This window comes from Ovis aries, chromosome 15 (genome assembly GCF_016772045.2).
Source record: "Ovis aries strain OAR_USU_Benz2616 breed Rambouillet chromosome 15, ARS-UI_Ramb_v3.0, whole genome shotgun sequence".
Lineage (NCBI taxonomy): Eukaryota > Metazoa > Chordata > Mammalia > Artiodactyla > Bovidae > Ovis > Ovis aries.
In genome coordinates this window covers 14,104,321-14,118,227 of record NC_056068.1, presented here as the reverse complement: position 1 = coordinate 14,118,227, position 13,907 = coordinate 14,104,321, and the positions used below count along the sequence as shown (strand labels likewise).

Below are 13,907 nucleotides of genomic sequence, written 5' to 3'. Positions count from 1 at the left end.
CAGATGTTGGCAATTTGATCTCTGGTTCTTCTGCCTTTTCTAAAATCCAGCTTGAACATTTGGAAGTTCATGGTTCACGTATTGTTGAAGCCTAGCTTGGAGAATTTTGAGTATTATTTTGCTAGCATGTGAGATGAGTGCAATTGTGTAGTAGTTTGAGCATTCTTTGGCATTGCCTTTCTTTGGGATTGGAATGAAAACTGACCTTTTCCAGTCCTGTGGCCACTGCTGAGTTTTCTAAATTTGCTGGCATATTGAGTGCAACACTTTGACAGCATCATCTTTTAGGATTTGAAATAGCTCAGCTGGAATTCCATCACCTCCACAGGCCCCCTTGACTTCACATTCCAGGATGTCTGGCTCTAGGTGAGTGATCACACCATCATGATTATCTGGGTCATGAAGATCTTTTTTGTACGGTTTTTCTATGTATTCTTGCCACTTCTTCTTAATATCTTCTGCTTCTGTTAGGTTCATACTATTTCTGTCCTTTATTGAGCCCATCTTTGCATGAAATGTTCCCTTGGCACCTCTAATTTTCTTGAAGAGAACTCTAGTCTTTCCCATTCTTTTGTGTTTTTCTATTTCTTTGCACTGATCACTGAGGAAGGCTTTCTTATCTCGCCTTGCTATTCCTTGGAACTCTGCATTCAAATGGATGTATCTTTCCTTTTCTCCTTTGCTTTTCGCTTCTCTATCAGATCTAGTCCCTTAAATATAATTCTCACTTCCACTGTATAATCATAAGGGATTTAAGTCATACCTGAAAGGTCTGGTGGTTTTCCCTACTTTTTTCAATTTAAGTCTGAATTTGGCATTAAGGAGTGCATGATCTGAGCCACAGTCAGCTCCTGGTCTTGTTTTTGCCAACTGTATAGAGCTTCTCCATCTTCAGCTGCAAAGAATATAATCAATCTGATTTCTGGTGATGTCCATGTGTAGAGTCTTCTCTTGTGTTGTTGGAAGAGGGTGTTTGCTGTGACCAGTGTGTTCTCTTGGCAAAACTCTATTAGCCGTTGCTCTACTTCATTCTGTACTCCAAGGCCAAATTTGCCTGTTATTGCAGGTATTTCTTGACTTCCTACTTTTGCATTCCAGTCACTTGTAATGAAAAGGACGTCTTTTTTGGGTGTTAGTTAAGTCTGTTCATCTTCAACTGCTTCAGCATTACTGGTCGGGGCATAGACTTGGATTACTGTGATACTGAATGGTTTTCCTTGGAAACAGAGATCATTCTGTCGTTTTTGAGATTGCATCCAGGTACTACTGCATGTCAGACTCTTGTTGACTATGATGGCTACTCGGTTTCTTGTAAGGGATTCTTGCCCGCAGTAGTAGATACAACGGTCATCTGAGTTAAATTCACCCATTCCAGTCCATTTTAGTTCGCTGATTCCTGAAATGTCGACGTTCACTCTTGCCATCTCCTGTTTGACCACTTCCAATTTGCCTTGATTCATGGACCTAACATTCCAGGACCCTATGCTATAGTGGTCTTTACAACATCGAACCTTGCTTCCATCACCAGTCACATCCACAACTGGGTGTTGTTTTTGCTTTGGTTCCATCTCTTCATTGCTTTGGCTCTCATCTTTGTGGAGTTATTTCTCCACTGATCTCCAGTAGCATATTGGGCACCTACTGCCTGGGGAGTTCATCTTTCAGTGTCCTGTCTGTTTGTCTTTTCATATTGTTCGTGGGGTTCTCAAGACAAGAATACTGAAGTGGTTTGCCATTCTCTTCTCCAGTGGACCACATTTTGTCAGAACTCTCCACTGTGACCTATCTCGGATGGCCCTACACGGCATGGCTCATAGTTTCATTGAGTTAGATAAGGCTGTGGTCCTTGTGATTAGATTGGTTAGTTTTCTCTGATACTGGTTTTGAGATTGTATAGGAGTTGTGATTGAATTTTATTGGGAGAAAAAATAAATAATACTAGGAGAGAAGTGTTTTTCACCACTCTCAAAACATCATTTGGAGACTGAGAAAGGAAAATGCCTATAAATATTGACTTGAACTGAAGTCTGCCAAGGCCATCTAGTCAAAGTAGTTACTGGTGTGGTCAACCCTTAGTATTTTAAGGTAACCTGGACAGAAATCCTGAAAGTGATAGTAAAGTGGCTCAGTTGTGTCCGACTTTTTGCGAGCCCGTGGACTGTAGCCTGCCGGGCTCCTCCACCATGGGATTCTCCAGGCAAGAATACTGGAGTGGGTTGTCATTTCTTTCTCCAAGGGACAGTTCTATAGAGTTTTTAATAGGAAACATATATTTTTATATCTAAGCTCAGCTTTAAGTGGATTCTCAGCTTCCAGAGTGCTCTTAATAATATCTAGAATGCTTTACACATCAAAGTGTAACTCTTTTAACTTGATGTTTTAAATCAAAATGTCTAATTTGGAAGTCTCTATGTCTCAAAACAAAAATGACAATTTATTGATGTATAATGGCCATGCTTTGATACTTTTAACTGTCTTATCAAAAATAAGCCTGGCATTTATAACAGAATTTATAAAGCACTTTAGCTAAACAGACAACTGCTCATAAAATAAGACAACAAAAGACCTTTTAAACCTACAACATGAATTCAGCAGGCTACTCATAATGAGATTTCAGAGTTGTGAATATTAACAGTTTTTTGTGTATTTAACATTGATAAAGCCAGCATGGGTGCTCAGTTGCTTTAGTTGTGTCCGACTCTTTGCAGCCCTATGGACTGTAGCCCACCGGGCTCCTCTGTCCATGGGATTCTCCAATCAAGAATACTGGAGTGGGTTGCCATGCCCTCTCAGGGGATCTTCCTGACCCAGGGTTTGAACTTAGGGCTCCTGCGTTGTAGGCAGATTCTTTTACCGCAGAACCAAGGGGGAAGCCCCAGACCCAGTTTAGGTGTAATCTAAGTGGAGATGTTTTTAGCAGGCGAGGATTTTTCTTAGGTATATTCACAAATAACACAATCTGTAAGTAGCAGTTGAGGTGTAAATCTGAAATGTGAACAATGGGGAAGCAGGTGATGAATTTGAATTGTTCTTACAAGCCTTTCACTGCAACAACAGCAGGAAGAGTGGCAGCTAGCAGCTAACATTTATTGAATGACTGCTGTGTATCCACTCACTAGTGGAGAGTCTCAGGGAGGTATTAGTAAGTATGATCAGGCATAATGATACAAAGTATATAGTCAGCATAGTGTTGTAACAATATCTTTCCTGTGTTTTTTTTTTTTTTTTTTAATTTGTTTTACATTTTCCGGTTAATAATGCTCAGTCTTTCCTTTTGGCTCAGCTGGTAAAGAATCTGCCTGCAATGTGGGAGACCTGATTTCGATCCCTGGGTTGGGAAGATCTCCTGGAGCAGGAAAAGGCGACCCACTCCAGTATTCTGGCCTGAGAATTCATGGACTGAATAGTCTGGCCACACTCTTACATCACTTTGGACTTAAGCTAGTCTTCTAATTGGTCTCTCTGGCTTTTTATCCAGGCCCATTAACAAACTTGCTCTTTATTTATTTTTCTGAGAAGAGTTTTATGATTGTTTCATAGATTTCTTATGAGATTTTTGGGGGGGGAATCATAAAATGAATACATTCATGCCCCTTTGTGCATCTTCCTGCTTCTGTCTTTTACCCTCACTCTTTCACACACACATTTCGAGGTTATGATAATGTGTAATACTTGTGTAGCACTCATTTTCTGGCATGCATTTTAAATACTTTTTATATATTAACATATCTAATCCTTACAGTAATTTTATGAGATTGGCTTTAGTATCTGCATTTTCAAATGAGCAAAATAAGGTACAGAAAGGTTAATTCAGAATTATACAACTAGCAAATGTTGTCCTTTTATATTTCTGTGTAGTATAGTATCTTGATGGGCTTTGGAGTTTTTAGGGTTTGTTCATGTTTGCCAGCTATAATGAACAGTCCTGTTGTGATCATCTCTGTATGTTCCATATGTGCAAAATTTTCTCTACAATGGTGGTTTTCAGAATGGTCTGAAGACCTTTGAGGAGATCTTCAGTATCCTTCCTTACCCAGCCACTTTGTGGGAAACCAGATTCTCTATATACATCAACCAAAACAGGGTGAATACAGAAGCAAATAAAATCTAGCAGCCTTCTTTTAAGGCAAGAGTTAAAGAGATTTGCAGAAATGTAAAACAGTGCCACTTAATTTTTTGGGTGATATAGTTAATTTTTATTCAAAAATTATATTTATGCTAACATGGATTTATTATTTTTAAGGTAGTAAATATCTTTAAATTTTCTCAGTTTTAATTTTTTCATGTGATAAGTAGCAACTGATGTAACCCACTTACAAAGAAAAGCTTGTTGGGGGTCTTAAGCAATTTTTGAGTATAAGGGCTGCCTGACACCAAAAGGTCTGAGAAGCAGCGATTTTACAAGTGATGGTTGGGCTGTGAATTGCAGCTCAGTAATGGGTTGTAGTATATGTTCAGAAACTTAGAACACTTTTCTTTAAGAGAATACAGAGAAAATAGTTCAGTTAATAATTTAATGAAATACTGGGTCATAGAGTAGGTGCATCTTTGACTTTATTTGGAATTGCCGAATTGCTTGCCAAAGTGATTGTTACACTTTACATTCCCATCAGCAATCTCCTTTAGTCGATTTTAATAGGTCTGTCCTATTTTAACAGGTGATGTTGTGTCTTTTTGTTGTTGTTGAGAGGTTCTGTGAAGTGATATCCTGTTTTTTGTGCTCCCTCTTCATTGATGAAGATGCTTGTTTTTCTTTTCATAATTTTCCTAGTCTTGTGGGTTTTGTTATTCTATGAAATGCCCATTGGTAATTTTTGCCTGCTTTCGATTGGTTTTTCTTTTTTTAAACTGATTTATAGTCATTCTCTATGTATTCTAGGTGTTTATTATCTATCAGGAGTATTCTAGTACTCTTTCATTTGTCTTTTTATGATATGTTTTGATTAATAAGAGTTCATTGTTTTAATGTAATAAAACTTATTTTTTCTTTCAGGATTATTATTTTTTGGTTAAATTCTTCCTTGGTTAAGTTCTTCCAAAGCCTTAATGATATTCTTCCATATTTTTCTCTACATATTTTAAAGTTGGGGCCTATTGTCTTTTATTTGCTTGAAATTAGTGTGCTGTGAGGTAGGGATCCAATTTCATGTTTTATTTAAGATGCACAATTATTTCAGCATTACTTGTTAAAACTCATTCTTTCCCTAGTGGTTTACAGTTCCAGCTGTCAGTATATTAATTTCCATATGTGTGTGGCTGTGTTACTGGGCTCTTTGTCCCCTTGTTGTATTCGTCTCTGCCTATGTCTCTACTCACTTTCCTAATGATTTTGATTTTTTTTTTAATCTGAGTGCAACTATCTGCCTTGTTCTTCAAGAGAAATGCAGCTATTCTTGGTCTTCTGCTGTTCTTCGGTGGAAATTCTAGAACTTTATTGAACAGGATAATTCAGTATTATAAATATTATGAAGTTTTCTTATTTTGAAGAATATTTATATAATTCATTGAACAGATTAAGCATTTACTGTCTGTTTGGAACTTAAACTCTTAATAGGATGACTGTGTTTTTTCAACATCCAATTTTTCTATGCCAGCTGGGTGTCCCATCAGTCAGTTCTGACACTAGCTGGAGATAGTGCAGTGCAAACATGCAGGTTAGGACACTAAGTTTCACAAGACTGGCCCCATTTCAGTTGCCACCTGCAAGTTCCAGATGTCCCTAAAGAATCTATTTCTTCCCAGCCAACTGCAGGTTAAGGAGTTCTGCTAACTCTCCCCCATCACATTCAGTAATTTGCTAGAATGACTCACAGAATTCAGGAAAACACTACACTTACAGTTAAAACTTTTTTCATTTTAAATAAAGGATACAACTCCAGAACAGCCAAATGGAGAGATACACAGGGTAAGATGTAAACGAGCTTCTGTGACCAGTCTGGACACTCCTGGGGCCTCATTGTTCAAGAGTTTTTTTTATGGAGGTTTCATTATGTGGATATGATTAATTAAATCATCAGCCATTGGTGATTGAACTCAATCTCTATCCCCTTCTCTTGAGAGCTAATTGCCTGGTAGGTTGTTTTTGTTGTTTTTTTTTTTTCTTAAAACTATCTGCCAGAGGCCCCACTATAACAAAGACAGTCCATTACTTAAAAATTCTAAGAGTTTTAAAAATCTCTATAAACTAAATATATAGTTTTTATTTTTCCACAGGACATAGAGATAATAAATATGTAGAAATAAGTGTTTTTAAAAGGGTAAGAAGATAGAATGACAAAGAGTGCAACTTTAGAATCGTAGGCAGGGAAAACTCACTGACAGACTTCTCTGGGGCTTTATCTCGCTCCTTCTTCTGGGACAGAATCTTCTGCCTTTTAACTTTTTTAAATGTATTTTTAATATGGAGCATAATTGCTTTATAATGTTGGTTTCTGCCATACATTAGCATGAATTAGCCATAGGTATACATATGTCTTTTCCCTCTTGAACCTCCTTCCCACGTCCCACTTATCTAGGTTGTCATAGAACACCAGGTTTGAGCTTGCGTCATACAGCCAATTCATACGATCTGATTTACATATGGTAATGTATGCTTCAGTGCTATTCTCTCAATTTGTCCCAACCTCTACTGACTAAATGTAAGACCAATAACTATAAAAGTCTTAGAGGAAAACATAGGCAGAACACTCTGACGTAAATCACAGCAAGATCCTCTACGACCCACCTCCTAGGGTATTGGAAATAGAAACAGGAATAACCAAGTGAGACCTAAATTAAACTTTAAAGCTTTTGCATAGCAAAGGAAACTAAAGGTGAAAAAAACTTGAAAAATTATCCAAAAGACAACCGTAAGAGTGGGAGAAAATAATTTTAAATGAAATAACAAAGGATTAATCTCCAAAATATACAGGCAGCTCAAGAAGACATACAGGTCTATTATATACTAATAAATCTACCAATAAACACGTGAAAAGATGCTCAACATGGTTCAGTTCAGTCCAGTCGCTCAGTTGTATCTGACTCTTTGCGACGCCATGAATCGCAGCACGCCACTCCTCCCTGTCCATCACCACCTCCCAGAGTTCATCCAGCCATCTCATCCTCTGTCATCCCCTTCTTCTCCTGCCTCCAGTCTCTCCCAGCATCAGTCTTTTCCAATGAGTCAACTCTTCGCATGAGGTGGCCAAAGTACTGGAGTTTCAACTTTAGCATCACTCCTTCCAAAGAAATCCCAGGGTTGATCTCCTTCAGAATGGACTGGTTGGATCTCCTTGCAGTCCAAGGGACTCTCAAGAGTCTTCTCCAGCACCACAGTTGAAAAGCATCAATTCTTTGGCGCTCAGCCTTCTTCACAGTCCAACTCTCACATCCATACATGACCACAGGAAAAACCATAGCCTTGACTAGACGGACATTAGTCGGTCTCTGCTTTTGAATATACTATCTAGGTTGGTCATAACTTTTCTTCCAAGGAGTAAGCGTCTTTTAATTTCATGGCTGCACTCACCATCTGCAGTGATTTTAGAGCCCCCCAAAATAAAGTTTGACACTGTTTACACTGTTTCCACATCTATTTCCCATGAAGTGATGGGACCGGATGCCATGATCTTTGTTTTCTGAATGTTGAGCTTTAAGCCAACTTTTTCACTCTCCTCTTTCACTTTCATCAAGAGGCTTTTAGTTCCTCTTCCCTTTCTGCCATAAGGGTGATGTCATCTGCATATCTGCGGTTATTGATATTTCTCCCAGCAATCTTGATTCCAGCTTGTGTTTCCTCCAGTCCAGCATTTCTTATGATGTACTCTGCATAGAAGTTAAATAAGCAGGGTGACAATATACAGCCTTGATATACTCCTTTTCCTATTTGGAACCAGTCTGTTGTTCCATGTCCAGTTCTAACTGTTGCTTCCTGACCTGCCTACAGATTTCTAAGAGGCAGGTCAGGTGGTCTGTATTCCCATCTCTTTCAGAATTTTCCACAGTTGATTGTGATCCACACAGTCAAAGGCTTTGGCATAGTCAATAAAGCAGAAATTGATGTTTTTCTGGAACTCTCTTGCTTTTTCCATGATCCAGCAGATGTTGGCAATTTGATCTCTGGTTCCTCTGCCTTTTCTAAAACCAGCTTGAACATCAGGAAGTTCACGGTTCACGTATTGCTGAAGCCTGGCTTGGAGAATTTTGAGCATTACTTTATTAGCGTGTGAGATGAGTGCAGTTGTGTGGTAGTTTGAGTGTTCTTTGGCATTGCCTTTCTTTGGGATTGGAATGAAAAGAGAAATGCAAATCAAAACTACAGTGAGATATCACCTCATTGGAGAAAATGGCCTCATTGACAGATGATGGACAGAATGGCCATCATCAAAAAATCTACAAAGAGTAAATTCTAGAGAGGGTGTGGAGAAAAGAAACCCCTCCTACACTGTTGGTGGGAATGCAAATTAATACAGCCACTATGGAGAACAGTGTGGAGATTTCTTAAAACAAACAAACCTAGGAGTGAAACTACCTTATGACCCAGCAATCCCACTGTTGGGCATATACCGTGAGAAAACCATAATTGGAAAAGACACAGGTACTGCAGTATTCATTGCAGCACTATTTATAGTAGCCAGGACCTGGAAGCAACCTAGATGTCCGCTGACAGATGAATGGATAAAGAAGTTGTGGTATATATACAACGGATATTACTCAGCCATAAAAAAGGAATGAGTTTGAGTGAGTTCTAATAAGGTGGATGAATCTAGAGCCTGTTATACAGAATGAAGTAAGTCAGAAAGAGAAAAATAAGTATAATATATTAATGCATATGTATGGAATCCAGAAAAAATGCCTTTTCATTTTGATTTTCTTTCTGTGATTGTGGTTTTCATTCTGGAAGCTGTGGCAAGGTAGTTCTTCTAGCTTCTTCTGTCTGCTCTCTGGTGGATGAGGCCAAGAGCCTTGGGCAGGCTTCCTTATGGAGCGGACTGCTGGTGGGAAAGACTGGATCTGACTCTGGTGGGCAGGCCAAACGTTCCGTAAAACTTGAATCCAAGTGTCTGCTGATGGGTGGCGCACTGCTGCATCCCTCTCAGTCGTTTTGCTTGAGGGACCCAGCCCTGGAGTCTACAGACTTTAGGTAGGACTAACCTCCAAGATTGTGTGGATCACAATAAACTGTGGAAAATTCTGAAAGAGATGGGAATACAGACCACCTGACCTGCCTCTTGAGAAATCTGTATGCAGGTCAGGAAGCAACAGTTAGAACTGGACATGGAACAACGGACTGGTTCCAAATAGGAAAAGGAGTACATCAAGGCTGTATATTGTCACCCTGCTTATTTAACTTCTATGCAGAGTACATCATGAGAAATGCTGGACTGGAAGAAACACAAGCTGGAATCAAGATTGCCGGGAGAAAGATCAATAACCTCAGATATGCAGATGACACCACCCTTATGGCAGAAAGTGAAGAGGAACTAAAAAGCCTCTTGATGAAAGTGAAAGAGGAGAGTGAAAAAGTTGGCTTAAAGCTCAACATTCAGAAAACGAAGATCATGGCATCCGGTCCCATCACTTCATGGGAAATAGATGGGGAAACAGTGTCAAACTTTATTTTGGGGGGGCTCCAAAATCACTGCAGATGGTGAGTGCAGCCATGAAATTAAAAGACGCTTACTCCTTGGAAGAAAAGTTATGACTAACCTAGATAGCATGTTCAAAAGCAGAGACATTATTTTGCCAACTAAGGTCCATCTAGTCAAGGCTATGGTTTTCCAGTAGTCATGTATGGATATGAGAGTTGGACTGTAAAGAAGGCTGAGCGCCAAAGAATTGATGCTTTTCAACTGTGGTGCTGGAGAAGACTCTTGAGAGTCCCTTGGACTGCAAGGAGATCCAGCCAGTCCATTCTGAAGGAGATCAGCCCTGGGATTTCTTTGGAAGGAATGATGCTAAAGTTGAAACTCCAGTACTTTGGCCACCTCATGCAAAGAGTTGACTCATTGAAAAAGACTTTGATGCTGGGAGGGATTGGGGACAGGAGAAGAAGGGAATGACAGAGGATGAGATGGCTGGATGGCATCACTGACTCGATGGACATGAGTCTGAGTGAACTCCGGGAGATGGTGATGGACAGGGAGGCCTGGCGTGCTGTGGTTCATGGGGTCACAAAGCGTTGGACACGCCTGAGCGACTGAACTCAACTGAACCTCCAAGACCTATATGCAGGTCAGGAAGCAACAGTTAGAACTGGACATGGAACAACAGACTGGTTCCAAATAGGAAAAGGAGGACGTCAAGGCTGTATATTGTCACCCTGCTTATTTAACTTATATGCAGAGTACATCATGAGAAACGCTGGACTGGAAGAAACACAAGCTGGAATCAAGATTGCCGGGAGAAATATCAATAACCTCAGATATGCAGATGACATCACCCTTATGGCAGAAAGTGAAGAGGAACTAAAAAGCCTCTTGATGAAAGTGAAAAAGTAGGTTTAAAGCTGAACATTCAGGAAACTAAGACCATGGCATCTGGTCCCATCATTTCATGGCAAATAGATGGGGAAACAGTGTCAGACGTTATTTATTTGGGCTCCAGAATCACTGCAGATGGTGATTGCAGCCATGAAATTAAAAGATGCTTACTCCTTGGAAGGAAAGTTCTGACCAACCTATATAGCATATTGAAAAGCAGAGACATTACTTTGCCAACAAAGGTCTGTCTAGTTAAGGCTATGGTTTTTCCAGTGCTCATGTATGGATGTGAGAGTTGAACTGTGAAGAAAGCTGAGCACTGAAGAATTGATGCTTTTGAACTGTGGTGTTGGAGAAGACTCTTGAGAGGCTCTTGGGCTGCAAGGAGATCAGTCCTGGGTGTTCTTTGGAAGGAATGATGCTAAAGCTGAAACTCTAGTACTTTGGCCACCTCATGTGAAGAGTTGACTCATTGGAAAAGACTCTGATGCTGGGAAGGATTGGAGGCAGGAGGAGAAGGGGACGACAGAGGATGAGATGGCTGGATGGCATCACCAACTCGATGGACATGAGTTTGGGTGACTCCAGGAGTTGGTGATGGACAGGGAGGCCTGGCGTGCTGCGATTCATGGGGTCGCAAAGAGTTGGACACGACTGAGCAACTGAACTGAACCTCTGAGAGGGCTTATGCCAAGGGGGCCACCTCCCAGGCCTGCTTCAGCCAGTGCCCCGTCCCCTCTGTGACCCCTGCCAGCCCACGCCTCCCCAGGAGACCCTCCAACGCTAGCAGGTAGGTCTGGTTCCGTCTCCTGTGGGAGGGATGTCTGCTCCTTTCCCTGGGCCCTGGTGTTCACAAGATTTTGTTTGTATCCTTCAAGAGTGGAGTCTGTTTCCTCCAGTCCTGTGGAAGTTCTGTAGTCAAATCCCAGTGGCCTTCAAAGTCAGATTCCCTGGGGACTGATCTTTGTCAGGTCCTTTTGTGAGATCCCCAGGTTGGGAAGCCTGATGTGGGGCTTGAAATCTTCACAATGGGGCTTGGAATATTCACAACAGTAGGAGAACCTCTGTGGTGTAATTGTTCTCCAGTTTGTGTGTTGCCCACCTGGTGGTATGGGATTTGTTTTATCATGGTTGAATCTCTCCGTCCATCTCTGGCTTCTCCCTTGCCTTTGGTATCTTTTGGTGGGTTTCTGCATCCTCCTGTCCATGGTGGTTCAACAGCTAGTTTCAGTTCAGTGCTTTCACAGGAAGAGATGAACTCACATCCATCTATTCCACCATCTTGAACCAATCTCCCCTTACCTCACTGACACACTTTCAAATAGATAACTGAGTGGTGTGTGGAAGGGAGCTTTCCGAGCAGAGTAATGTAGCAAATGAAAATGGAGTGTACAATGCATTGTAGAAATCCAAAAGTTGGTCAGTATGGCTGGAAAATCTGGGTGGCAGGGGAGTGGCAGGGTGGGAGGGGGTGTTGGCGGGTGGGTAGTTTAGAGAGAGACTGGTGAGGAATGAGGTCGGTGTCAGCCTGTTGTCAGATAATGTGGAGCCATAGTAAGAATTTTGGATTTTATTTTGTGACGGAAAGCAATTGGGAGGGTTTTGATTAAGGACACTACTGGAATTATTTTCTTAATCATAACAACTACTATCTGGAAAATGGAGTTGGGGGGACTGTGGCAAGAATGGTTCAGGGGGCGGGGGGCTGTTACGGTAGTCCAAACAGAAAGATCACAGAGAATTAGTAGTGGAATTGATGAGAAGATGCAGAGTTTCTGGCTATATTGTGAAGACAGAGACCCAACAAGAAAGATTGATGTGGAATATAAAAGAGAAATGACTCATCCACGGGTTTTGCCAGATCAGCTAGGTAGGTGGTGGTACCAGTTATTGTCCTGTGCTTATGAGAGGAGTTGGTTTGAGAAGTAGATTCAGTAATTTGGTTATAGACACATTGTTTGGGATACTCATATTGACATCCAAGTGGAGGAAGCACGTAGGAAGGTTGATTTCAATATGGAGTTTGAAGAGGGGAAAGTGTGTATTCCATACTTAAACTTGGAAGTTATCAGCAAACAGAGGCTTTTTGAAAGCCCTGAGAGTTGATGATATCATCAAAGGTATCCATGTAAATGGAAACAAGAGGAGGAAAGACTAAGCTTTAGAGAATTCCAGCATTGAAGTTAGAAAGGGGAAGGTGAGAGAGAGCCGGAGATTCTGATGGAGACACTGGCGTGTTAGAAGGAAAACCAGATTGTGGTGTTCTTTCCACTGAAGAAAGTGTTTGGATGAAGTGATCTGCTGTATCACGTGCTTCTGGGAGATCAGTGAGTTCAGCACTGTGAAAGTCATGGGTGAGCTTGAAAAAGTGTCTCTCTGAATTAGTGAGGACTCGGGTCTGATTGTTGTTGAGTTGCTAAGTCATGTCTGACTCTACAAGCCCACGGACTGCAGCACGCCAGGCTTCCCTGTCCTTCACTATCTCCTGGAGTTTGCTCAAACTCATGTCCGTTGAGTCAGTGATGCCATCCAACCATTTTGTTCTCTGTCACCCCCTTCTCCTGCCCTCAATCTTTCCCAGCATCAGGGAATGAGCCGATGAGTCAAATCCTCGCATCAGGTGGCCAAAGTATTATTATCTTAGGTGTTTATATACTACCTTACCATCTTTGTAATTGAGTAACTCAGTCCTGTCCGACTCTGCGACGCCATGGACTGTAACCCACCAGGCTCCTCTGTCCATGGGAGTCTCCAGGCAGGAATACTAGAGTGGGTTGCCATTTCCTTCTCCAGCCTTACCGTCTTAATCATTTGTAAAATACAGTTCAGTAATATTAAATATATTCACATTGTTGTGAAACAGATCTTCAGAACTTTTTCATCTTGCAAAACAGAAACTCTGTAATCCATGAAACAACTCCCCTTTGCAACCTTCCTTAGTCTTACTAATAACCATTTCTACTTTGTTGCTATGAATTACTTTAAATAGCTCATGTAAATAGAATCATAAAATATTTGTCTTTTTGTAACAGGTTTATTTCACTAAGCATAAATCCTCAAGGTTCATCATTATGTAGCATGTGATGGGATTTCACTTCCTAAAACTGAAGTACCACGTTTTATCCTTTACAATTTTTAATAGACACTTTGTGTATGTAATTGTTATCAGTTTCTTATTTCTTGGTTTAATTTTATTTCAGAATAGTTCTTATAATTAATTTTTATCCCTGGTAGCTCACACGGTAAAGCGTGTGCCTACAATGCAAGAGACCTAGGTTCGATCCCTGGGTCAGGAAGATCCCCTGGAGAAAGAAATGGCAACCCACCCCAGTATTCATGCCTGAAAAATCCCATGGACCAAGGAGCCTGCTGGGCTACAGTCCATCGGGTCGCAGAGTCAGGCACGACTGAGCGACTTCACTTCACTTCACTTCATAAAGCTGTTTT

At 40.8% G+C, this 13,907-nt stretch overlaps 1 protein-coding gene across 2 annotated transcripts in view; it reads left to right on the top strand.

The window, feature by feature from the left end:
- Positions 1-13,907, top strand: part of CEP57 (centrosomal protein 57) — a 42,493-nt gene that overhangs the window by 2,791 nt on the left and 25,795 nt on the right. Inside the window, exon 1 of one of the 2 annotated variants that reach the window (XM_042232870.2) lies at positions 10,757-11,250. The exons of the other annotated variant lie outside the window; for it this stretch is intronic. The gene's annotated coding sequence lies outside the window, so the exon portion shown is untranslated. Of the gene's footprint in view, positions 1-10,756; positions 11,251-13,907 lie in introns of those variants that run through there. 2 annotated transcript variants of the gene reach the window in all.